This window comes from Bubalus kerabau, chromosome 17, assembly GCF_029407905.1.
Source record: "Bubalus kerabau isolate K-KA32 ecotype Philippines breed swamp buffalo chromosome 17, PCC_UOA_SB_1v2, whole genome shotgun sequence".
In the NCBI taxonomy this organism is placed as follows: domain Eukaryota; kingdom Metazoa; phylum Chordata; class Mammalia; order Artiodactyla; family Bovidae; genus Bubalus; species Bubalus kerabau.
In genome coordinates, this window is record NC_073640.1 from 41,285,494 (window position 1) to 41,312,393 (window position 26,900).

Below are 26,900 nucleotides of genomic sequence, written 5' to 3' on the forward strand. Positions count from 1 at the left end.
GTGGCCTTGAGGACTCTGAAAGCCGCTGACAGATAATCTCAGAGAGGGCACATGGTCCCACGTGGGCACGGAGAGAAGGCCTCTCCCTCAGGCCAGGGCCTGCCATGGTGGAATGCATGAAGGCAAAACAAGGAAAACAACCTTGAGCCTTGAAGGTAGATAGTGAGAAAGTTACACGTCATCTTACTTCATCCCATGCTTTGCGATCCTTGGGGAAAGGTCACTAAATAAGAGTATAATTTCGAGCTCGCGCTAGCCGGGGAACTTCATTTCTCTGCCATCAAACAGCAGGTGTGAGTTCGCAGAGTTGGCCCCCGGAGTCCCCTCATTCCTAAATTCAGGAGGTGTCAAACCCTCATGTTCTTTTAATGCCTGTGGTTTCTGGATAGGTTTCAAGGGGAAACCCTAAAAATCACGAGCTCCAGTAGACCGGGCTGGAGAGGGAAGCGTGAGTGAGAGGGCAGAGGCTGCATCTGAGAGGAAAACATACACCTTGCAGGGCAACCTGATCAGGAAAGGCCGAGACCAGCCTGTTCCTTGCTATCAGAACAGTCACTGGCAGCCTGAGGTTCTGAATCCTTCTTGTTACCCAACCCGAAAAGCAATTAGGAAACAGAGATGGTGGAATGTAAGGGAAGTCAGGAGAACCCTGTCTAGGGTTCTAACCCTATTTAGACAGGGTTCTAAATAATCTAAGGGTTTCAAGAACAGGGTCATTAGAGAGAGGGCCATACCTGGATGTTTGCACACCTGTATTTGTGTGCACTCTCCTTCGCTGAGACCCCAAAGGCCCCCTCTCAGAGGCATGTGGCTGTGAAGGCCAAGAGAAACTTTCCCTCTCTCTCTTCCTTAAATTACAGGACTAAGGAGGTTGTCTGCATTTAGTTTACAGCATGTTTTCAGAGAGCATGTAAGTGCCTCTCAGAATGGGCTAGGGTCACATTTTGCTCTTTTATTTAATTACACAAGTGTTATTTAACAACATGGGGCAGAGGCAGAAGCAAGCACTTTTACACTTTAAAAACAGTCCTTTTGGAATCACAAGGAATTAAGTGACTTAGAGACCTCCTGTCTTGATGACATGGGTCACCTCCTTTTCCCAACTCTCTTTTGAAATGGCTGCATTTTCTATGGGATAGAGCTGCTATTTTCCAGTTCTCCTGAGAACAGTTTTGATTGACAGGAAACTATTGAGAAACACTTGCTAACTCTTCCAAAATAGAAAAAAAAAAAAAAAAAAATTCTGAGCTGCTTCCCCAGCCACCTGAAACTTTAATTTTTGGTTTCTTCCCTTCAGTCTTTTATTTGCACAAACGAATACTCAGGGAGGGTGGAAGGGACCCAAATAAAACAGAATTCTCAGCAGGCCTCTGTTTGACTCTTCCCAACAGGACGCTGCCGCGCCTGCCTTCTTGCTGCTCTAGGGTTGCATTTAACTGCCATATCAGTTCAGTGCCAATTGGGCTCCCAGTGGCCAGGAGCTAAACTAAGCGAGATTTCAGTTTTCATCATTACAACTTTAAATGATGATTAGTAAGACACTCCCTGGCGCAAGACACTCCCTGGACAAGCCTGGCTCACCTTGGGTGACCCAGAGGTGGTTAGTTCCTTAGAATAAATCTGTGACTGCAGACTGCTAGTAAAGTCTTATCTGGGACTGCATATGGTTTAGCTTGGCTACTTCAGTTCCAGCCCTAGTGGGGTCCAGGGAGTGTGTCCTTACTGTCACGGTGGGCTAGTGTTTCTTTTGGACCTTGGGGCTTTTTTTTTTCCCCTTGCTTCTGAAGTGTTAGTGTGAGAGCCTAGAAATACCCCAGGGCCCAAAGCAGATCTTCACCCAAGAAATAATTTTTTTTACAGGGTTGCAACCGTCTCATGTTAAAAAGTAAATATTCAGGTGACTAAGCAACATTTTATAAAAGGGTAGGGAATTATTCTAAGGGAAAAGTCAATTGTCTTGACACCCACTTTTTAGAGGAGCTCACCTTGCCTCTTAACTGGAAGGGTTTGCCTCCTGGTCTTACAGGGGAGGCAGTGGTGACTCTGGCCTGAAGAAACTTGCAAGCTCCATCTCACACTTGCTGGTATTCCAGAGATAATGTACCTGACGCTGAACATTAGTAACCTCAAGAAGTACAGTATGTGCTGTGGTTTATACTTGCGTTTGTCATTAAAATCGTTGCCTGCTCTTAGCCTGGCCTATTTCTGTAGTGCTTGAGCCTGCTGGCCTTCTCTGGTTCCCAAGGCTGGTGTAATTAACCAGGATGGGGCGTTACCTTAAAAACACAGCAAGAAGGCAGCTTCCATTACTGTGGGCTTCATAGGGGTATTGAAGGGTTCTGGTATGAGATTTTGGTTGTTAAAGGTGGTGGTTTTAGAAATCACAGCACAGCTCAGAACCACCATCCTCTGCTTGGGTTAGAAACTGTAGTCAGGGAAATGGAGACTTAGTTTTAATAGAATCCAGGCAAGAGAATCCCTCTGCAGGAGCTAGTCTCAATCAAATATTAAAAGGTGCCTTTTCTGTCCAAAGCAGTGTGCCGAGTCCTCAGACTGCTCGCATTGAGGAACACACACACACAGAAGCTGAGATTGAGTCAGACTGCCCCAAGGGAGAGACCCAGGCAAAAATCTTGGCTCATTGGCAGGCCACTCTCAAAGTCCAGATTAAGGAGGAAAACTGCAAAATCAACAACTGTCAGATTTCTCTTCTATATGATTTAAAGTTGGCTGCCAGATTGTTCTCTTTGAACATGTGTGAACTGACAGTCAGATGTTAGAGGGCTTTTTTTTCCTTTAGCTAATAAAGTAAATGACTCTTATATGGATAGGAACTGGGGAATTGACAGCAGTATTGTGCTAAAGCTTCAGAGGCAGTGAGACAGTGTGAATGCTTTTTTTCTGGTTTTCATTCTTTGGGGCCAGGGGACAAGATGGTGAGGACAAGGCCGTGAGTGGTCATAGCAGTGATGGGTGTGTTTCCAGAGAGGTCTGTGCCCAAGGAAGGTGGCTTGGCTTATTTATCACTTTTAAAAGGTGATTTTTTGTTTCCTTCGATGTTGCTGCCCTTCTTTCACCCTTAATTCCTGGAGTTTCTTGCTTTTGCAAGAATAAGGGTCTGAACAAAAAAAGAGAAAGAAACAGAGTTTGCTAGATGGCAAATTTGACTTCATTTCAGAAGACTGCTGTGTTGTTGGTTTTAACCTCAGACAGGGGCCTCTTAACAAAACACTGGGGCTTAATCTGCCTTTGGGTGAGCCCTTCTCCCTTCGCACAGGAGGGTCGCCACGCAGTCTTGTCAACACCGGAATTAATGCACGCAGGTTTTGATGTGTGCCCCTCCAGAGGAGCCTTAGCTAGCCTCCTGTGTCCTGGGGGTGGGGTCTTAGAAGGTTCAGTTCCTCTCTGTTTGAGTTTGGGTGTTAACACGTGTGTCACCTCCAAGACTTCACCATCCTCTTCCCTCCCTGAAGTTGGTCTAAGGCTTCCAAGGAAGGGAGGAATGGGGTGTGCAAACCATATACTCCCCTCCTGCCCGTTGCCCCTTCTGGCTGCTGCAGGTTTGGAACGGAATCCGTCAGCTCCCCTTGTAGGCTGTGCCTTGGGAAGATGGAGAAACCCCGAGATCCCTCTCTCCTCCCATCCTGCTAATCACATAATGGCTTTAAAGGCTTTCTTCAATGATTATCTTGTCTTTAATTTTAAGTGGGTCTTTTGGGGCAACAGTTGGGAGTTATGGAGTATCTTCTGTCATCTGTAGGCAGACTCTGAACTGGGGAAGCTGGCTCCATTGGACGCTGTGAAAAGACGGTGGAATTTTCATCTGCTGCCGATTTCACGCGCTGTCCTGAAAGTGATTTCGGCCACAAACCTTTGATCTGGGAGTGAAACTTGCCCCCACCCCCGCCCCCGCCCGCCCCCCACTTCTGTGCTTCTGGAGGCAGGAGTTGGTGACTACTCAGACCTCCTGCTCTGTGTGTGTGTGTGTGTGTGTGTGTTGGGAGGGGTGTTAGCTAAAGAGAAAGGCTGAACCAATTACTTGTGGGTCTTTGGGAGTGGGCAAAAAAAAAAAAAAAAAAAAAAGGCAGCTTTGCTGTGTTCTTAGTTGTGCCGACTTTATCCAGGAATGTGGCTGGAGAAAACGTCTGAGCCTATTGGTTGAGCTGGATTTTGAATGAGAACTGTCGCCCATGCACACCTCTGCTACACTGTAGGCTCTGAATTTCTGTGTTACAATTCCAGGAGGCTCTCTGTCTTCTTTGAGTCTCCTTAGTGGAAAGGCCAGAGTCAGATGAGCTGAGTGAAGAAAAGACTGGGGTTGCTTAATTTGATCCTTGATTTCGGGCCTCAGCCTATCCCCCCACCCCCACCCAACCCCAGTCATGTAGATCCCTGTTCAAATATGGGAGCCTTGATTCAGTACATAAAAAGCTCTTTACAAAAGAGTTTAAACTCCTGTAAGCCTATAAAAAGTGCAGATGTGTAGTCCTCAACTTACTTGCTTTCCACACAAAACGGTTTCTCAGCAGCCTGTTTTGGACAACTTTTCCTGATGAAAATGTGCTAAGGAACACATGTATGCCCTTTTTTTCCCTCCTTCTCAGCAACTTTTCCTGTCATTTTTTCTTTTTTTAAACAGTTTTTCTTAACTGCTCAAGAAACAATGCAAGCCTCTGCCACCATTTCAGGCCCTCTTCCTAAAAGGCTCTTTGGCTCAGGGCCTTGGTTCTTAATGTGCATTTGGCTGGTAGGGGGAATGTTTTTTGCTTTCCCTGTAACATCGCCACGTCTCCCTGTGAAACATCTGCCCGGTTGCTAAAGTGTCAACTTGTGGACATAAAGAGGAGGCCCGTGGATCCTGTGTCTTAGAAGGTTGATGTCGCTGCAAAAGCAACTGGTTTCAGTTGCCGCCCCTGGTCTGCCAGGTTCCCGGATGGTGTCACTTTCACACCAGATATGAAATGCTTGTCCAGGGAAGGCTGTCAATCTGTGTACCTGACTCCATGAGTACATGTTACCTAGGCCCACCTGCCTTACTTTTAAAAGGTAGTTGCAGGTGAAGAGTGCAGCCTTGAAAATAATAAGGCTTCCCCTCCCCCTCGCTTTTCCAGAGAGGAGGTTGAAGCTGATTTTTCTTGCAACAGATACGAAACCAAAGGTTGAAATGTCTTTGGGAGAAAGCAGAGAACTTTTACACCTTTTGGGAAAGGACCTTTGGTTTATTTCTCACTTGCTGGCGAATCTAACATTTGTCCAGACATTGAAGATGCTGGCTGCTAAAGGAAATCTAAGTGTCTAACTGGAGGGAGGTGCGGTCTTGCTTGTTGGTGGAAGAAGTGAGATAATTACGAGTATGACAGGTAGGGGCCAGGTCAGGATCAGAGTGCCGCTTATGAGTCAGCCCTTGAAATGGGCATGCTGGTGTCCACACTCCATTGCCCTGGGAGAAGCAGAGATGGATCAAATGAGCCTGCCCTTTGAGAAGCCAGCTTCTATTCTCCACTCTGCTCTAGCCCAGACCCCTCCGCGGGGGTCGCAGGCGTGGAGGCCCGGCTCTGTTCCGGCCTGGCAGCGTGACTGTGCACCCACCATGCAACCTCTCTGAGCCTTACTGCTTCATTCCTTTGTGAAACGGGCATAACGCACACCTCACCCCTCAAGAGGGAATGAAACGAAGTAGAAAACAAGTCTTCCCGGTGCATTTTCAGTAGCCTCTCCATGAATGTTCGTTCCCATCTGCATATCCTTCCCTTTGTGTTTGTTTTGTTTGATGGCCCTGGCTCCCTTCTGCTTCGCAACACCCTGGAAGGAAGAAATGCAAAGGTCCAGCATTTCTTCTGCTTTGCCCTTAGGGGCTGGGAATAAAGCCAACTCCTTTTGACATCCTGCAACTGCGTTCAAGAGTGAAAGGGTCTGAAATAGACGCAGTGTCTCCGTCCTCCCCTCATGTGCCCCCCACCCCAAGCTGACAGGCGGCCTTCGAAGTGAGCAGCCCACTCAATGACCCACCTAGAGAGGCCTTCCTGGGCTGGCTTGTATATGCTAATAGGCCTGACTTGTCCTGGCTTGTTTGTAGTGATTTGTGGAGGCATTTATATGCAAATACTATCAACTTGCTGAGTTAATTATCATGTGCCCTCCCCCCCTCCACCCCCCTTCCTGCCAAGCCTCCCAGCCTGGCTCCATGAAAAGGGGCTGTTCACATTCATCCCTGGGTTCTTCCTGTCTTGGCCTTCTCCGTGCAGCCCTGTCCTCTTCCTGTCCCTGCAGGGTTGGTCTCAGCTCCTCCACTGCTCTGTGGCCCGGCCCAGGAACCTGTGTGGTCAGGGCTGGAGAGCTGAGCACGTCAGGGGCTCGCCTCATTCAGAGCCTCCATGGGAGGTGTCACTCTGCGTGCAGAGTGGGGGGGGGTCTGGCTCATGTTGTACTGAGCTTTTTTTTTTTTTTTAATTGGAGTATAGTTACTTTACTGCTCTGAGCTTTTAAACCCCATTTTCTATCAAATAACCTGAAAAACAGCTGTCCAGACCTTTCAGCCATTGAAACTCAGTTCTCAGTCTGGTGAGAAAGTGAATATTGTTTTAACATCATTATGACTTTCATATTCCCACGTTGTGGGTACCACTAAAACCTGGGCCCACTTCCGAGCCCTGCAGAGAAGCCATTGTGCAGAGAGATGCCGCCTCCAGCCCCCTGCCCCTGGAAATCTGAGTATTAAAAGTATGACTGTGTGGACCTCAGATCAACCTTGTCCGATTGTGTGTGGGGGCATGGTTGACATTGGAGGCTGGATAATTTTTGTTGTCAGGGGTGTCCCTCATTTCTCCAGGTCAGATACCAGGAGTCCCTGCTCCCCAACTCCGACTCCCCATCAAAAATGTCTCCAGGAATCACCCAATGTCTCCTTGGCAGGCATGGAGAACCACTGGGCTAGAGACTGCGTTTGTTTTCTCTTGGATAAAAAGATGGTAGATTCCTGCCGCCTCTGAGTTACACATATTTGTTGAGCGTTCTCTTAAAGTCTGTGATTTGACCTAGCTGATATCAGTTGTTGCCATTTGCTTAATTTCATGGTCACTTTAGCATTGAAACATTAAGACTCTTTCCTTTAAGGGCACAGCCATGGGCTGGTGTTCCAGGCTGTGACATTTTCGTCCCCAGGAGGGCTGTCCTGGAGAAATAGAACTCAGGCCCCATCTGTAATTGTACACTTGCTAGGAGTCACGTTAATAGAAAAGTAAAAAAGAAACAGGTGCAGTGAAGTTTAAATGTCTTTTTCCGCACAGTATTGGCATGACTTTCTCACCGTAGCAGTTGGGACTTGCCTTGTTGCCAGTGCTCAGCAGTGGCAGATGAGCGGTGGCCACCATATTGGACAGCACAGCCCCATCTGGGATGGTTTTGTGGTGGCCACCGTGTTGGACAGCTCAACAATATCCAGAATGACTGTGGCCCTTTCCAGCTGTGGAATCACACCACGGGAGCAAGTTTTTTTTTCTTCTTTTCTTAAAAAAAAAAAAAGAAAAAAGAAAAGAAAAAAAAAGGGGCTTTGTGTTTATTCTCTGCAAACTGGGGCCTTGGCTGCACAGATGCAGCTGTGTGGAGCTGGGGCCCAGGGAGCAGAGCCTCTAATCTCTAGGGAAGCTCCCCCGGCCTCTGTGGGGGAGCACCCTGGGCCAGCCTGGGAGGAGGGTAAATAATTCCAAGGGCCCAGTGTACTCTCTCACACCGCACAGACTAATGGTTCGGGTTAATTTTGTGTACAAGGTCCCTTTTGTTGGAGAAGGGGGTGAAAGTCCGCAGCTGTGACCGGAAACAGGGGACGGGCCTACTGGGATGACCTTGTTTTGGAAAGTCTAAATGGAACACTAATGGCAGAGATCTAAGACGGGTGATGTATGTGTGTGTTTGACTGGGCCTGAAGATAAGGTGAAGAGTATTTTAAAAGTTACTTTAGTGCAACCTCCCAGATAACCATAGGCCGAGGGCCAGTTACAATTTATGGCAAGCTGGTAGTCAGGCCTGAATGTTGGCCTCATTTTATCTTTTGAGTCCAGGCTCTGTAGCTTAACTGGTGGTGCTCTCTTTGTTTATCTTAGTTTTTGGAGGGGGAGGGCATGGGGGGCGGCTGGTCAGGTTCTGCAGTGAAGCCTAGCGTCATTTTATGATGCAGAGAGCCACTGGTCTGCTCCTGGGCGCGCTGTGTGTCTCTCCTTGCCACCCCTAATTATAATGCCGCCGGGCGTTGCACTATGAAGTTTCCAGGAGCCCGGGAGCGTGGGCCCACACATTGCTCGGTGACACAAGCCTGCCAAGGATGTGACCGGGCAGGAGGTGTGGAGTCCTTAATATAGCCCTGAGCCCCAGGTTTCTTTCATCTCTGAGGTCAGTCAGCCTTTTCCTGTTGCCTCTGGAGTTCTTGAACCGGTGTGGCTGGGCTGGGCCGGGCCGGGCCAGCACCCCTGGCGGCACACTTTGCTAGTAAACAAGGCAGCTTTGGGCAGCGAGTTCCCAGCCATTTCTGGACTACAGATGTGCCAGCAGTATCTTCTGATACCCTACAAGGTCCTTTCATCCCTGAACCGAGCCATTCCCTCAACACCCCCTTTCTTAGACCTTAAAGAGATCCCCAAGTTTACCAGGTCCCCACGACTGGATGCTGTCTCCTTCCTACCCCAGAATTCCAAGGAAGGACCTTGCAGACTACTCCCAGACTTTGTTCAGGAAAAATGTGTGTTCTTAAGTTCGAGGGACTGTACTTCCCATGATACATTTTATAATCAGGTTTGCAGCCCCACTGGCAGCAAAGTCTTGCTTATTTCTTATTTCTTCTTTGACTAGATACAGGTTTGTGGAGGGGTTCTTTCTTGAGGGGTGATAAGAAAACAGGAAGTTCTTCTGAGTTTGGAACCTCTTGATGGATAGATTGGAGTAGGTTTGTAGATAGCTTCCTTTTTTTTAGAGTGGGGGGATATGGTCAGATGTTCCTTCAGAACATTTTCACATTACCTATCTTGTAAGCCACTGCCATCTGCTTTAAAATTTTTTTTATTTTTTCATTTTAAATCCTCAGAGACAAAGGGACCTGGAAGCTCAGACCTGTCCTGCCACATTCCTGAGTAATTTGGTTTTGATTAACCCTAGGAGAAAAGTTGGTTTCTCCTAGCGACCGAGGGGATCAAAGCACCAGGAGGGGCAGTTCTCATACACGCAGTACCCCCCCTCACTCCCCCTCTCAGGCCTTTTCACCCTCCCCGCTCTTTAGTAAGCCTGAGTAGGAGTTATTTCCACTTTCTGACTCTCAGAGAACTGGAAGTGTATCATCGAGCTTTGGATGGACAGACTGGGGAGAAATAGGCACCCCCCCTATTTCTTTCTTCCTAAACTCCTTTTCCCCCCACAAAGCTGCAAAGCACATTCCTGTGCTAATCCTGCCTCTGGAGGAATGCAAATGGCTGTAATTGTGTGCCCCAGGATGGGCCTTCCGCATCTGTGCAGCTTTTCTTCTCTGAGGAGGTGGCCAAAAAGTTCATTTACATGGAGAAATGAGACTGGCCCGGGATCCCTCCTGGTAGGACGGGTACTGTCTGAGAGGAAAGGGGCCGTGTCTGTGTGTTCTCTGCCCCTTGCTCCGCCTTCCCTTCCTCACATACTTTACAGTGTGTGTGTATGTGTGGGGGTGGGGACCAGCATCCTGCTGGGCATGTTTTATAGGAAGAGCAGTTAAAAGGGAGAAGTCTGCTCTCCATAGTGAGAAATTCAGCCGGAGGAGGAGGCCAGCCAGCCTTGTAATGGGCAATCCTTGAACCAAACCACAATAAACAACTTTTTATTATTTTTTTTTTCAAAGCAAAAAGATCGGCCTCAGACGTAATTGATAACATTTTGAAAGAGGGCATGTCACTCCACTGGCCTTGTTCAGCTTCTAATGCACAGCTGACTTTCTTCCTCCTCCTCCCCTACCCTGCCACCCCTTAATCCATTGCCAAATTGCCAGTATAAACGATTTGATTTGGATACTAAGATTTTTCAGCACAATTAGAAGTATCACTTGGGAGTCGGAACGTTGTAGCTTTAGGGGGGATGTTCAGAATAGACAAGAAAATTCTTAGTCCTGAACACCGAACTGCTGGCTGAGTCTGAAGTTGAAAGCCAAACTGAAGTTTTAGAATAGTGCTGTCCAATAGAAATACAGTACAGGAGTTATGTACATAATTTAAAAGTTTCTAGTATCCATGTTAAAAAAACTGGTGAAATGAATTTTAATTATATTTTCTGTAGCCTAGTATATCTGAAATGTTATCATTTTAACATGTTATCAATATAAAGAAAACTATCAGTGAGACATTTTGCATCCTCAAAAAAAAAAAAAAAATCCCACGTGTATTTTATATTTGCGGCCTTCTTTCATTTTGGACCAGCCTCCTTTCATCGGCTCAGTAGCCCTGAGGGCCTAGTGGCTGACTGTCAGACAGGGCAGAGCTGGTATTGCAGGATGGCGCCCTGGGCTCTTCTGAGACATTACATTGGTGGAGCTGAGTCACCGCCCGTCTCTTGTGACTGCTGCCTCCGTTTACTGGGGGGCTGCCTCTGTTTCCTGGGGTTCAGGGGGTGCAGGCTGCATCTGCACATGCTTTCCTCTCTAAAAGTCACCCAAGTCTGCTGGCATCCTCATGGGATTGTTAGGAGGCCACGCAAACCTTTCTTAAACCGTTTCTCGGTTCGCAGGTGGCCGGTGGAGATACCCACCTGGCTCTGAAGGCCATTCCCAACAAAGAACGGCAGCAGTGGCAGCAAGGTGGTCCTAGCCCCAGAGAGAGGGCAGGACAGCTTGTAGCTGTGTGAGCGCTGGTGCATTTACTGCAGCAGCCTTGTCTCCTGCGTCACCCCCTCTTTGTTTGCGCCCTCAGCATGGCAGGGCTGCAGGGAGCTTCTGGTAGCCATCCAGTTCACTCTGTCCATGGCGGCTTACTAGTCAGTGGCAGGACAGAGGACATTGGACTTGTGGGTAGTCATTGCGTTCTCCTCTCGGACATCAATCACACAGGCTTCCTGGGTTAGTTGGCCTGGGCCCACGTGGCTTGTGGCTTAGAGGGGCCTGTTTTTGGGGGGCTTCTCTGCTGCCCACGTACTGCTATTGACCTGGTCCCCAATCCCAACAAGAGACCCCCCCTCCTCTTCTTCCCCTGGTTTTATTCAGATTTCGGATTTCTCACATTACCTTTTTCTTTTCTTCCTTTTGGCCACACTGCAGCATGTTGGTCTTAATTTCCCAACCAGGGATCAAACCCACACCCCCTGCATTATTGGAAGCACAGAGTCCTAACCACTGGACTGCCAGGGAAGTCCCTCTCATGTTATCTTAAGGCCACACAGTGGAGAGTCCTCTTTCACCATCTAGGGCCAGTGGGCCTTTCTGGTTGGAGGCAGAGAAAGGGAGAGGCAGAGGGTGATAAGGAAAAATCAGAAACAGCCTTGCACATGAGGATAAGGGAAGGGATATGATAGAGGCAAGGAGTCCCAGCCTAGACTCTTTTTTTTTTTTTTTAAAGGTTGGTCATATTTTTCTTTTGCTTGCTCCTGAAGGGACTTTTTCTCGAAGTTAGATAAGTCTGACTAACAGTACAATCCCGATGAGTAGAATAGCAAGGATGGCTGTCATCCGGCTTCTGCCGGAGGAGAGCAGCTGGGAACCCTGTCCCGCAGAGGGGAGGAAGCGTCTCCTTGCTGAGCAGTGGCTGAGCGCCGGGGTTTCCTCACTATTGATCTCAGCATTCCTTAGTCGATGCATGTGATAAGGACCCTCTCCCTTCGCCGTCGCTGTGTCCAGGGCGCCCAGCCAGCCCTGGCCCATCCTTGGGCCTCCAGTGGGATTTGTGCCCCTGGTAAGCTGAGAGGCGAGTGTGGGTTTGGAGTTTTAGGGAAGGGGGGTATCTAATTCCTTCAATGGGCCGACCTCCTGTGCAGGCAGAGGGAAAAAAAAAAAAAAAAAAACTGTGAAAGTGTGAGGTTGAGTGGCCGCGGCGCCGGCCTCTGCTGGGGCTGGAGGAGCGCAGCTGTCTGACCCCGGGTGAAAAGTTCAAATCTGCATTTAAAAGGAGTGCCAGGACCCCCCCACCCCCTCCCTTCCCCCCAGTCAAGTTGAAACTGTTGGAGTTTAGAGGATTTGGTCAGGCCTTGCCCTGGGACATTAAACAGCTCCTGGTTCCCTTCAGCCACTCCCCGATGATGTGGGGACTCTGGGGGTGGGGGTCTCTCCTGAGGTGTCGTTCTTGGATACCAGTGATGTTGAGGGACCCCCACCCGCCCACCCCAGGCCCCTGCAGGAGAGGAAAGTTTCTCTCTGGTGCTGGGTGTTTAAGCCCTGTCCCCAGGCACTCTTGGCCAGGCCTCTCCTTTTTTGACCTCCTTCCTCCAAGGCCACTGTGGGTGGTGTGGTGGCCCTGGCTGGCCCGATTGGGGGTGGGGCAAGGCCCCTTCTCCAGTGAGGGGCTCTGCTCCCCGTCTTGGTCTTGTGGCTTAAAATGCTCTGCTAGGCCCCGTCGGGGGCAAGTCTGCAGCCCGCTCCTCCTCTGTGCCTGCTGGCAGTCCTGAACCAAGGGCACCCTGTGCTTTTCTGGAAGCTTCTGTGGCCTCTGTGGGTGCAATCCTGATGGGCTGCATGGGATCAAGGAAGGTGCCGACTTGCCAGTGGGGAGAAGCAGGGGTGGGGAGGGGAGCCCAGCCCCTGATGGCAGATGTGCCAGCAGCAGCCGTGTGCCCTCCCTCCCCCTGCCCTGCCACCCCGCTCAGAAGGGGGTCTGGCCACAGCCCTGCCCGGAAAGCCCTCCTCCGCTCAGGCCCTGATTTGTTTACTCGAGCATTAGGTGAATGTAAACAGTTCATCCTCTCCGATTTTACATCCCTAAAGGCTCCGAGTGTGAATACAAATGGGTATTAGGCCCCTGCGGTTTCAATGGCTGTCCCCACCCCCTCTCTTGCTAACCAGCAGGTCTTTAACCTGCCCGGGGGAAGATAAGGTCCTCTGCAAGCCCCAGGGCTTCCGTGCCTCCTTTCTCTTTTTTTCCTTTGGTTTCGAATGCTGAGACTTAAAGAGCGGTGTTTGGAGGCCTCCATCCCTAGGACTGAACGTGGATGAGAGCAGAGAGCACGGCTTCTGTTAAGGGGAAGCCTGGTTATTTTGATCTCTCATTTGGGGAGGAAGAGACGTTTTCTGCGTCCCTGTTGCTTTGTCAAATGCACTGTGAATCTTGACTGTTTGGTCAAGTTAATACTTTCTCACAGATCAGGTGGCACCATATACCTTTGCTTCATTCTTTCTCAGTCTTTTCTTTTTTTTCCCCACAGTGTAGTTGGACATTCCTGCTGGTAAGAAGGGTGGTCTCTGGGGAAGGGTCTCTCAGGTCAGTTTCACACATCTTGTTTTCTCCTGTAATAAGGTCAGACACGTTTTTTTTCCCCCCCCCCTTCAAGTGATCATGTGAACTCCTGAGGGTCATGCCAGGTTACTTCACCCACAAGGTTCTAGAACACACCTTCTGTTAGGGAGCACCCTCACACCCCCACTCCCAACTCCTTCCCCTCCCCTCCCCTCCCCTCCACCCCGTCTCCTTCCAGTAAGGAGCTTCGTTCTTTGCAACCAGAGGGCATTGTGACCTGAAGGAGCAGTCACCCGTCACCTCCACCACTGCCCCATGCGTTTGCTTTCTGGTTCATGTGTTCAAGGCCGGGGCAGTTCTGTTCCCTGTGGTGGCTCTGAGTCCAGTCACGCCATCACAGGGGTATTTTAATTAGCAGGGCCTTAGTCATTAGTGAGTTATTGTTTTTGTCTGGAAACACTTAAGTACTGTTTACTCGATGTCTCAACGAAATGCAAAACAGCAATTAAGCAGAAATTTGTTGTATGAGGCAGGAACCAAAATGGATTGTCAAAAGCAGGTCGTGGGTCCTCCAAGTCAAGTCGCTCTTCCCTTCCGCCTCCTGATAACTGGAATGCAGCAAGTCCTCTCTCTCTCCAATATCTGCCCCTCCACCCCCCACCCAGGGTTATCTGATAGAAATACAAACTTCCTTTGCATCTTCCTGCATCCTGCCTTCACTGATGTGGATGATTAGGTTTGGTAAAGTGTTAATGTTTACTTCTTCCTTGGTCTTTCCACTACCTGGATATTTCAAAACCCTTTCCATGAAGATTAATTATTCATGAAAACTTGCATATCCTTGTCGGTGATTGCTGGAACTTGAGTCTCTCTTCTTTATGCTTCTGAGACCAAGTGCCATGGTTAGTTTGATTGGTACTTCATGAGCCCTGGAGAAGATTGGGATGCTAGGATAGATGTCCCCTTTACTTAAAATCTTTTCTATGGATTGGTGGGAAAGAAGCTAAAATGAAGAATTCTGGCTAAGGCAGACCTGGAGAAGGACCAGAATGTGAAGAAAACAGAGGTGCATGTGAATTGCCTGCAACTTGGATGGGAAACATTGACCCCACAGAAGGAGTAGCTCCTTGCCGAGACTAATAAACAAATGGCATCTGCTTTGGTAGGGTTCTAGCCCCTCAGAACCCAAGGTTCATGGAAAATGGAATCATGTGAGAAGGCTGAGGGGGCTGTTAGGGGGTCAGGTTAACTCTGAGTCGCATTATACTGGCTTCCATTCCAGGAGACAGGTTGATGTAAAAACTCTTGGTACCAGGTTCCTGATCGGGGACCCCATTTTCTAACTGCTCAGGCGCTTGTCTTGTCGCTCCCTGTCTCTTTTTTTCTTCGTTTCCCTTCAAACAATATCTTCTGACTTCCAGATTTCTGATAAATTGATAAGAGGCATTGCGTGAGTCAATGGAGCTGTAGACACTTTGCCAATATAACCCCAGCTCTATTGATCTGCCAGTAAATTAAAGTCTTACTTAGAGGCTGCCGATATTTCTAATCTCCTGCCTCACCAATTACATCTTCCCAGCTACCTGGAAAGGGGACTTGAGCCTTTGAACCTTTATTTGTTGTCGTTGTGAGCAGGCTGCTAGCTTTCCATGAGCCTGGGGGCCTTTGCCTGCCTAGCCAGGTCGGAGAACGGGGAGCACGGAGGAAAATGAGCCAGCTTGTGACTCCTTGCCTGGGATTGGTTTTTGTGCTCCAAGGTTCATTAGTAAAAATTTCTGGAAAACAAATTCCATCATGGTGGTCACGAACATTTTATCCACAAGCCTGCAGGTCACTCTTACCCTTGACTTTGCCTGGAGTTTGGAGGTAGAAAAAGTGGAGGGTAGCTGCCATCGGAGGTCTCCCTGGCATGTTTCACGGCTTTCTCTCACTTGGGGGAAAAAAGTGCCGACAGCTTTTCTCTTGCACTGGGAGAGGAGGAGAGTTAGGATCAAAAGCTGGATTATTAGTGTTTATCACTTTAAAAAAAATGCCCAAGAGTTTGGAAAAGGAGAACAGAGGACGGGTGCCCAAAATAGGAATGGCTGGAGGCCTGCGTATGTGCTTGCTGCTTTTTTTCGGGTTTTGTTCCGGAGTCGTTTTGTGTTCTCATTGGAGCAGAGGCCTGGGGGAGAGAGAATTCCCTTCTTTGTCCTTTGTCACTCTTGCCCACCGTGTCCCCTCTGCCACTCCCCTCTCTGCCTTCTCGCTCACTCATTTGAAGTCGAGTAACAATAACAAGGGCTTCAAGATGTCACCATGGAACTGTGGGGCTCATCGAGTTCCCTACTGGGGTGCCCACTTTTCGCAGTGATGGCGGTTGCAGATAAGCCCTTTCAAGTCCCGTTGATGTGGTTGGCTTTGGGAAGAAATCTCCAGATAAATGCTGTGTTCTCTCTAATACTCCAGAGCGGAAAATCAATGGGAGGGATAATTCCTCCTTGTCCAACACACACCCCTCCTGTGTTTCTACCCGGAGCGGCCCTCAAAAAATTTTTAATGATAAATCCAGTCCCAGAGTCTCATCTCTTCCCCAGCATTCAGCAGGAGGATGTGTTAGGACTTGCCCAGGCCCCCTTTAGGAGAAAGAACGGCTCAGACCCTGGGACCTGGGGATCTCCTCCTCTGCTTACCTGTCTCATAGAAGAGCCGAGCGCTGAGCTAGGGGCCAGGAGTGTAGGGAGCTCGCCAGAACGGTCTACCAGCTGGCCGAGGTAGGGGTGGATGGAACGTGCGTGTGGGGGCCCAGGATTGCATGTGAGGCGTTCATAGCCTCGTCTTCTGCTAGAGGGTGACCAGGCTGGTGGCTGGTCTGGAGTGGCAGAGAGACCTGCTTCAGGGTTGGTTAGGTCTCCTTGCCCGGCCTGGAGACAGTCTCTCCACGCGTTCACTTGGCTCCCTTGGGCTGCATGAGTGAAGAAGATGTTAGACAAGGTTCACCCCAGGAGGTTGGGATTGACTTTCCCCTTTGTTTGGATTGCATTGTATTGTAGGAGGTGTTTAAATCTTGTTCACACCTGTCGAGGCTGAGGCCTGGCTTTAGAGAGCGGTTTGTAACAAGACTTCTGTTGTTGTTGCCGAGAAGGTTCCTAGCTCACAACAGAGGAACTTTATTGTAGCAACTTGTTAATGTTCAATTAGGCAAATTCTGGGTGCCCCGGGGCAGTGGAAGGGCGTGCTGGTTCTCCCCGGCTGCCCACGGCCCCTTGTCGGCCGGGCCGGGTGGGGCGGGGGAGGCACAGTCTTGTCCACTGGCTCCTTGGGGGGCAACAGGTGGGGTCCCGTGAGTTGAGTGGTTCCAAGGCATCTGAGGTTGACAGTGGGGAACAGAGGAGGCTGATGCCAGCTCTTCAGTGAAACAGTCTCCTCCTGAATCTTGGCACTTGCTGGCTCACCCACCCTTGGGTGTGGCACCGGCTGCACACCGTGCCCAGTTCGCCTGTGGGTTGGGAGGACCCCAGACCCGGTGTGTGGCTGCTCCAGCATTAGGCCTGCCCCGGGCAGTGGAACCCTGTTATCTCTCGGAATCAGAGCTTGCCTGGCCACACCTGGGTATGTCTTCTGGCTCTGGTCCTGGCGTGATTCCTCTTGAATGACTGTCCCGCGCTTCCATGGGTAGTGTTTTCCAGCTCCTGATTAGGCTGAGGTCTTGACTGCAAAAGGAGAAACAGGCTCGTTTCTCCGATGGGAGGTTTCACTTGGAGGTGCTTCTGTTCTCATGAACCTGGTGGGCTGGCAGTTGTCTTTTCAGGATGGAGGTGAAGAAGCTGGAGCTTGAAGGGACTGGAGGTGCGCTTTTTAAAAGGGCGAGCAGGAGATAGATGCTCAGAGGGGCCCTGGCCCCCACCAACACCCAGGCCCACAGTCAGGGTGCACCGGGGGCCCGGCAGCCTGGTGGGAGTAGGTGTGCACTCCCCACCACGTCAGGGAGTGTCTGTGCTGGCGAGGCCTGGCTGTAAAATATTGGCCCCCGTGGCAGCCTCGCGCCGCGGTGTTGAGCGATGAGGAGTGCGGGGCAGCCGGCAGTGTATTAAACACTAGTTGAGCACAGGAGGGGCAGTATATCACAGGAGAGAGATAAGCAAAGTTCTCTGATAGTGGATCAATAAAGGTTAGTGACATCATATCTCAAAGTGAGGGAACCTGCTTTCTGCACAGCCATTTATCAGATCACAGCCTGGAAGGGCCTTAACCCCTCTCTGGCCGGGTTTCTTCTTCCTAAACACAGAGAGACCGAAACTCCTCCTTGGGGCGGGGGATTGGGGTTGGGTGGGGGGGGTGGGGGGGTGGTAGTGCAGGGCGGGTCACTCATCCCAGCATTGTATTTAAGGGCACTGTTAAATATGTGTGCTGGTTTTGAAAATAAATGACTTTTGCTGTTAGTGTTGGAGAAGGCATGGCACCCCACTCCAGTACTCTTGCCTGGAAAATCCCATGGACAGAGGAGCCTGGTAGGCTGCAGTCCATGGGGTTGCTAAGAGTCAGACACGACTGAGCGACTTCACTTTCACTGTTCACTTTCATGCATTGGAGAAGGAAATGGCAACCCACTCCAGTGTTCTTGCCTGGAGAATCCCAGGGACGGGGGAGCCTGGTGGGCTGCCGTCTATGGGGTCGCACAGAGTCGGACACGACTGAAGCGACTTAGCAGCGGCAGCAGCAGCAGCAGCCGTTAGTGTATTACCCCAGCAGTGGCTTGGGCGTACGTCTGTGGAAAGTTTCTTAACTTTGAAATTTGTGCAGAAATTCCCAACAAAAGGCAGTGCTTCTATAGAAGCGTGAAGACTTGGCCAGTGTGTTATGGGTGCACAGCTGTGTTGCTGTTGGACACCTGGGGGCTGGGTGTTGTGTTTGGTGCTGGAGGGTCAAGCAGTTTCACTGGACGGGATTATTACGGTTGTAATGAGCCTGGGAATGGTGGTGCCCATTCTGGTTGACTGTGTGGTGGTCTAGACACTTCACATCCCCCAGTGGGCTGGGATCAGCAGCCGGCAAACACGCCTACAGGCCGCATCTGGCCCAACGCCTGTTTTTGTATGGTCCGCGAGCTAGGCATGGTTTTCACCTTTCAGAATGGTTGGGGGAGTCCAAAGAAGAATGTTGTTTCATGACATATGAAAATATGCAAAAAATCTTACTTGTGTCCGTAAGTAAGATTTTATTGGAAAACAGCTGGGCTTGTTCTTTTACATGGCTGCGGCAGCTCCCATGCCACAGTGACAAGAGCTGAGCAGTTGCAAATAGACACTGAAAGGCCCCAAAGCCGAAAATATTTACTTGACTTTCCATGGAAAAAAGTTTGCCAACCTCTAGTCGAGCCTCTAAGATCAAACCCACTGGTAACTAGCTGTGTGACCTTAGGTAAGTCACTTAACTTCTCTGTTTCATTGGTCTCTGTAATATAATCTTGTCTCTTACCTACTCCAGGGTGTTCTGAAAGTCAAGGTTGATGAAAGATGGATTTGAAAAATAGCTTGTGTTTGTGTGGTGTTTATTTTTGAATTAGCAGGCCCTTCAATATGTAAATCTATCTAAGACTGGCTAGGGTGTGGGGACTTACCCTGTGGAAACCTAGAGTCTGGCATGATTGTTAGAGCTCGTCCCATCCCTGTGTCATGCTGGGTGAAGTTTGAGTTTCTTTGTCTTCGAAAACTTGAAGACATGCATCTTCCCAGAGTGAACATCTCTTGCTTTGCAAGGGAACATCAATTTTCCTCAGCGACTGCTGAGATTTTTATCCTTAAAGAGTTGGATCACTTTTCTTTCCTGCCCACCAGTGATTTATAGATGGAGAGAGCAGGCCTTTTCCTGTAGGTCTCCGGCTGTTTATCTTTCAGGTTGGGCCCTGACAGTACGCGGGCTGGGATGGTCGCATCGGCCAGGGCGTTTGGGGGCGATCCCAACTGGGAGATGCCGGTTCCAGGGCACAGGGGTGGTTGGGGGAAGCAGAGGAGGCCGGAGATTCCAGCCCAAAGCTAATGGGCTGGTGTCCAAGTGGAAAGTGTATTTTCATTGAGGAAGTGTAGGCATTAGTGGAGCCTGGATTACTGTGTGATTGTGCTGTCAATACTGCCGTATTGAGTCCGCGAGAGCCCGCACAATACGGGGAAACACTTAGCTCACTACTGCTGCTTATCGAGAAGCCAATAGCAATTTACTTGCTGACACTTGACATCAAATCCATTCCCAGAGGTGGAGCTCCCGCAAACTCCCACAGAGCTCCCTCCTGTTGCTGGGGCCCTCCCGCCTCGGGGGTCCGCCTGTGTGCTGCCTCCTGGGCTGAGGGGAGAAGACAGGCCAGGCCGGGAGGAAGCAGGGTGGGGGAGCGATGGGCGAGATGTTCCTATTTAACTTTCAGAGCTGACAAGAGGTTTTCTTCTGCTCCTCATTGCTCTTGTCCACGTCTGCTTTCAACAAGTGCTCAGTGACCCCCCCTCTTCACTCCTCCCTAGGGTGTGAGCTTTCTACATGTGGGAACTTTCTCCTCCTCTTCTTCACAAAAACATTGATTCCTAAAAATGGATACATGAGGAAATCATATGTGGGAGAAGGCCGAGCAGGGTCTCCAGAAGATGGGTGGGCCTCTGGGGGAAGGCTGGGAGGATGCCACGCTGAGGGGCAGAGACACCCCGTGGTACCCGGGGTGGGGGGCAGGGCCTCCCCATGCCACAGGCTGGGTAGGGGGACGTGTGATTCCAGAGCTGCCGGGATGGGGCACAGCAGAACACGCCATTACTTCTGCAGCTGGTCGTCTGCGAGTCTGGAGTCTGTGTGCGGAGCATGCGGCTGCCTGATTTACAGAGTCTTCACTTGGCCAAGCCACTTAGATGCCTTCCGACCCTGGACTCTTCTCCCAGAAATCGGCTCACGGGTGTGGCTAACTGGATTCTGGGAGACAGGACCCACCACACGAGGATTTGGGGGTGACCGGTCCATGGCTCCCACTGGCCGCTCCAGCCTCGCTGAATGCTGGTGCTGCTGAGTTTTGTCTGTGCGTCCCCATGCCTCGGGCCCCAGCCCAGAGATTTTTTCCTTGCGTGTCTTACGTGGGCTTCTCTGCAGCCCCTTCTTGCCGGTCGGGTAAGAGGATAAGATGGTTGAAGACGCTCTAACCCCGTCAGCATCGCTGTGGATGGTGTGGTGGACATGGGCAGCGGGAGGGAAGGCAACGCGGGGAGTCCGTGCCTATGGGGTGTCACGAGGCTCATGGAGACCAGCCGGCAGTTCCCCGGAGCCTGTTGCCATCACCTGCACAGTACTGCCCATGGGAGAGAGTCCTGCCTCCCTCCTTCCTTGTCTCTCCCTTCCCCTCCCTTTCCCTGCTCACCCAGCCTCCTCCTTCCTCTGCCAAAGACTTGGGTGTTCCATTCACAGCAAGCAAGGCAGAGCAGTGTGGAGGTGAGATTAGGGGCCTCTGACCATCTTACCTTCTCTCCAGTGACCTTGATCAGACCGAGCGTCTGATGCTGGTCAAGGCAGCCTTTGCCTCTGTGCTTGATGGTGCGCCATGCTGGGAACGGTGTTCTTTAATTAGGATCAGCTTTGTGGTAGGGCAGCTCTCTCTGAGAAGATGACAGCAATTCAAGGAGGTCATTCTACCCGGTTTACAGATTGGGCAGTGAACGCCGGTGTCGTAACCCACCGCCGCCCCCACCCTGAGCATGTCCAGAAATGGACAGGTCACTCAGAGCTCTTTTGATTTCTGTCACAGTCTAACGTAAATGAGACCACACTGCCTTCGAACCAACACCATGGTATGTGTTGTCAGAACGACCTTCTCGTTGATCCAGGTTCCGGGACCGGTGTGAGTGGGGACCAAACAACTCAAAATGCGCTGATGGTGGTATGAGGTTGTGGACCTGGGCTGTGATTCCACCAGGCTTCCTGACGCTCACTTGCCTAAGCCCCGTTTTCTTTAACACAGAGGGATTGTCTTGAAGGATGCCTTGGGGTCCTTCTGAGGCCAGATTATCATGGGAGGGAGTCCAGAAGGTGCCTAGACCTGGTTGGGGAGGCAGGAAGAGTTCTCATTAGCACAGTGACATTGCCCCAGTTCTTGGGGGAGGTTGATCTGAATCCGGCTGCTCCTTGGCTGGCGGTCTGGGTGTACTGAACATCAGGGAAGGTCCACGCAGGTGGTCAGGCTAGTTCCTGAGCAGCGTGAAGATGGGGAGGCCTTGGCTTTGTCCAGGATGGGTTTAAGGCTTGTAGGATCATGTGGGCGCAAGCTCACACGCCTTTTCGAATTAAGGGTGGGACCTCCCTGCGTTCACTTTCCTCTTCAAGGAACTCTCCAAAGTCAGCAACTGTTAGGCTAACACTTGCACTGAAGACCCGTGTTTCAGGAACATGTGGCCATTTGTTCCGGTGTGCTTGTCTTATTTCAACTTAAGTTTCTGGGACTTGGCCCTTTTCTTCAGCTCATTCTCACAGGCCTTGTCCAGGGCCCCATTTCCTTGTGGCTAAATTCCTACAGGTTCTAAGGAATCTCCAGGCTGCCCCCGCTTCTGCCTCTAGGCAGCCTCTGTGCCGGAGATTTCAAAGTCGTGGCCTGTAGGCAAAATCTGGGCTAGAGTTGAGTTGGTTCAGCAATATGGTATTTTAAAAGCAGATATATTTCAACATAAGATTCTAGACTGGAACCTCCTCTTGGAAACAGAGGGGATTTGGCACTTCTTAGGACTTGAGGACAAAAGCCAGCTAGCATGGTGACCTCCGCTTTTAGAAGGAGTGTGTGCTGTTTCGGTCACCAGGGGTGGGCCCTGTCGCAGGTACACCTGTGTCTGGCCAACCCGCCCACCTGTGCTTCCGGCTGGTCCTTTTAGGTCCATGCTTTCAGGGGTCGCTCTGTGCACACACCACTACCACATTCTGTTGGTTCTCAAAGGGGCTGACTTTGCCTCCCCCTCATTCCACAGGGACATGTGACAGTGTCTGGAGACATTTGGGGTTGTTGCAACCTGGTGGGAGATGCTCCCAGCAGCTGGTTGAGGGAGGTCAGGGATGCAGCTAAGCCTCCTCCAGTGCACAGGGCAGCCCTCCACCCCCGTAAAGAATATGCAGAGTGTCATAGTGCCAAGGTCAAGAGACCCTGCTCTCTTTCCTTCCTCTTGTTCTCCTGATCACGGCCTGCAGGCGCTTCATGATGCCCAGCACTTTCCATCTGCCTGCAAGGACTTGGGAGCCTCTGGTGCTCAGCCTGCAGACTCCACTGGAGTTCCCAGAGTCCTGGCTGCCCTCCACACTGCTGCTGCCCCTCACCTCAGTCTCCTTCCCACCCCTTGGCCTTGTGTCCACTTTTTCATCAAATGTTTGAGGACATCTCAGGTGCCAGGCACTGCTAGGCGCTGGTGCTACTGAATGGGGGAAGGGGAAAAGGAAGCCATCCTTGTCCTCGTGGAGTTTAGACTCCCTCCACTCCCTCAGTATGTGTAATTGGTAAGAAAAACGCAGTGTTTGAAAAGAAGTGAAATGCTACAGAGAAAGAGCCTGGCAGGGGAAGAGGGCGTGCCATGGAGGACAGTGGTTTGCAGGTGAGGAGGGTGACCTGAGCGCAGAGGCTGGAGGGAGTAAGCGATGGAGAGAGCTCTGGGCAGAGGGGAGACTCCGTCAGAATGTCCAAGGAGCAGCAGGAGGCCCGCGCGGCTGGAGCAGGCATGGGAGGGGACAGGGCATGTCCTATAGGCCTGGGAGGTCATGGCGAGGCTCTCCCTTCTGTTCTGAGCTGGGTGGAGGGTGGGAGCACGGAGACCACAGGGAGATGATTGTGGCTGGCCCAATGAGAGGTGGTTCTGGCCAGAGCCCTCACGGGGCAGGGGTGAGAGGTGGCACTTCTATATGCTGTGACCGCCAGAGCAAAGGGAAGTATCAGAAGCTGAGTGGCTTACAGAATGCGTTTTTTCACGGTCCCACTGAAGTCTTAGCCAAGGCTCCTTCCTAGCTTCCATCAGGCACTGGCAATCCTCCGCATTCCTTGGCTTGTAGATGGATCCCTCCAGTTCCTGGGTCTCGGCATGGCCTTTTTCCCTGTGGGTCCTCTCCCACTCTCAGCACTCCAGTCCCTGGATCTGGGATCCACCCTCATCCACTATGACCTCTACTTAGTCATACCCGCAGCGACTCGGTTTCCAAATAAGGTCACATCCTGGGGTTCCGGGTGGACAGGAAGTGCTGAGAGGCGCTGTGAGCACTCATCCTCTGAGTGTGGTTTGAAGGTGAGTGTGGGATCGAAGTGGCTGGAGGGGATGAGGAGACAGTGATGCTTTGGGTGGCGGGAAGGATGGCTGTGAGCTTGGCCAGGGCCCTTCCTCAGCAGCGTCCCCCGCCCTTGCCCCAGTGCCTCCAGCCCCACCCACTGGGCTGTGTCCTCGGCTCCAAGCCCCATCGATGTTTTCCTGAGCTACTACATGTGTACTGGGTATCACTTGAGGCCCCTGAGTTAGCCACCCGAATATTTAATGGTTTAATTCTAAATACATTCTGAATAGAAGGGAGAGGTGCTACATCTGTCTGAGGAGGACTGGAAAGGAATGTAAGTGGCTTCATTTTTCAAAGCCCTGGAGCCTGTGTCCGTTCCACTAATCCCCGCAGTTGTTCTGTAAGGTATGTAGGGTGGGGACGCGTCATCTTTTTTGGAAAAACTGAGAGGCTAAGTGCCTTAAGAGGATTGCCTAGCAGTTGGTTGAGATCTGACTTTGAACTCCAATGGGCAGGCAGGGCATCAAGTGGAAGAGTGTTGGGAGGATGGAGTAGGGGTGGATCGTAAGGAGATGTTCTCTGCTCTCCGACCCCAGGATGGCTCAGAATCCAGACAGAGGGAGGCCTCAGAAGCAACCACTTGAGTGCACGGTGGGAGCTCAGCCCCATGGCTCAGCAGGTGAAGAATCCGCCTGCAGTGCAGAAGGCACAGGACACACGGGTTTGACACCTGGGTTGGGATGATCCTCCTGGAGGAAGAAATGGCAACCCACTCCAGAACTCTTGCCTGGAGAATTCTATGGATACAGGACTCCGGCAGGCTGCAGTCTGTGGGGTCACAGAATCTTACACGACTGAGTGCGAGCACGAGGGAGGGACAGCTTTTCCAGAGCGAGCACAGTGTGTGGAGAAGAGGGACAGATGGAGGCGCTCCTGGCCGGGGGCTATTCCATGTGCGAACCAGACATTCTGCAGGCAGCGCTCACGGTGGGTATACAGGTGACCCTGGCAGGACAGTGTGTGCACAAAAGCTCTGGTGTTTTGAGGAACCAGGGAACTGGATTCTCACTTTGCTGTTACCTAGCTGTGTGACCTTGGGAAGTAACTGGGTCTCCCTGGACCTTGATTTCCTTGTGGGCAAAATAGAAGCCGTGGTAGTGCCCGCCTCACAGGTCGTCCAGAGAATGAAAGCAAGTATGCAGGAAGAAGATTTACCATAGTTCCTGACACCCAGCATTAACAAGCATCAATCAGTGTAGTTGTACTTAATGAGTTCTAATATTGTCCCCGCTTTAACGAGATAGGTAAGAAAGAAAAGAACCAATGACCGTGCCTGTGACTCCCTAAGCCTACCCTTAAACCGGTCAATATTTGAGTGGAGAAATGCCTGACTCACACAGGACATTGACGAACCATCTCGTGGAACCCAGCACTGGGGGTCTGCACTGATCAGTTCCACTTGATTGCAGTTTCGGTAACTGACAGGCGCAGCCAGTCAGCACGGTGGGGTCCAGCTGGGGCAGCTGGTTCCGCTGTGGTTCTTCCCACGTGTCCTGCGCCTCCCACTTGCTCTGTGTTGCTGTACCACACTGTGAGGCCACTCCCGGCCCTTCCAGGCTGGGGAGGCCGGGGGGATGGATGTTTTTCTTTCAGAGTGTTAAGATAGAGACCTCTTGTTATGAAACTCCTTGTAAGAAATCAGAACTGTATCTTTTCAATAGAGGGATAGTAGTGGTAGGCTTCTTGATGATTTCCCGGGCAATCTCCATTTTGATCTGATCTGAAGTTTGGTCTTGATCACCAAAGAAATGTTCTTCCAATGTAAAGTCTTTGTCTGTGGGTCATTACATGTATTTAAACAAATTTTACAATAAAGTATCCTGACATCTCTGAAGAGTAATCGGGGCACTGGTGCCTCTTGTACTGGCGACAGTGGCCGTTCCCACGTTTCTGGGGTTTCCTCTCTCTCACATGCTCAGCTCCCAGACCAAGAATGTGAGGGGTCCATGTGAGATGGGGCAGGGCAAAGTGGATTTTGTCTTTCAGCGATGAAAAGGAGCAGCGATAGTCAGTTCCCATGGAATGTCCTCTGCTCTTTCCAAAGGTTAAAGGGCTCAGTTTTGGACCCAAGCAGAGCTGGAACATACATTTCTTGAAAAAGTGTTTATGCCCTGCCAGGAATGGCAGACAGCTCTCTCATTTTTCTTACCAGTGGACTGAACAAACAAACAGTCCTGGTTGTGGCTCCATGGAAGGAGAGATCTTGAAAAGGCTGCAGAGAGAGGGGACAGGGTGGCTGAGCCCAAGCATGTTATGAGAACCAGGGCGCGGGGCAGAGGGCTGGAGGCAGAGAAGTCTCTCCAGGAACTGGGTCAGGCCTTAGACCGAGCGCTGCTTCCTGCTCGCACTGATGACTCATGCTCTTCAGGTCCATGCCCTTTAGAGCAGGAAGGTCTGCACAGCGAAAATGCTACTCTGAGGCTGAGGATGCGGGTGGTGTGGAGCCCGGGGCCAGTTCAGGTTTGGACGGGCAAGTGCCACTCGCTCCATGCTGCAGTGAGGCTGAGAGGGGTCTGGGGTGGGGGTGGGGGTCCAGGTAGAGACCCCCGGTGGGCACATTAGTGGGGAAGGGGTATATGTGTTCAGATGAGGTGGGAAGATGGCAGTGGCCTGTCAAAACACACACACACACCCACACACACACCCACACTGTTGCTGATGGGAGAAGACTCCAGGCCCTGCACACACACACACACACACACACACACACTGCGCACGCACGCGCGCACACACACACACGCACACAGACACACACACACTGTTGCTGATGGGAGAAGACTCCAGGCCCTGCACACACACACACACACACACACACACACACACACACAGCGCACGCATGCACACGCGCACACACACACACACACACTGTTGCTGATAGGAGAAGACTCCAGACAGATGTTTTCTGGCTCATTGGACCACTTCCCGGGATGAACTGGCCACAGTATCCCTGCCTCATAGGGCTAGCTTTTTAAGGTCCCAAGTGAGTGAATCCCAGCTCTGACTGGAGGCAGGATGAGAAAGTGCCATATGAGTTACTGTTTTGCTCTGACATCCAGTGATAATTCTTGGGAATCTTGGGTGACACATCTAAAGAAGTCATGAGAGTGATCGAGTGGACCTCTAGATCTTCCAGGTGCCTGTTGGTGGAAATCACGGTAAGAGTCTTTTGGGGGCTGGAAACTCAGGCATGAGCAGTAGGGCACGTGCAAGGCCAGAGGCCAAGTT

The 26,900-nt window shown here is 51.0% G+C and overlaps 1 protein-coding gene and 1 long non-coding RNA gene across 14 annotated transcripts in view; one reads left to right on the forward strand and one right to left on the reverse strand.

Moving 5' to 3' along the window:
* LOC129632492 (uncharacterized) overlaps positions 1-13,428 on the reverse strand; it is a 69,769-nt gene extending 56,341 nt beyond the window's left edge. For both annotated transcript variants that reach the window (XR_008704557.1, XR_008704556.1), the window contains exon 1: positions 13,304-13,428. This is a non-coding gene — a long non-coding RNA (uncharacterized LOC129632492). The remainder of the gene's footprint in view (positions 1-13,303) is intronic.
* Positions 1-26,900, forward strand: part of ZFHX3 (zinc finger homeobox 3) — a 290,141-nt gene that overhangs the window by 39,773 nt on the left and 223,468 nt on the right. The gene's annotated exons all lie outside the window — the stretch shown is intronic.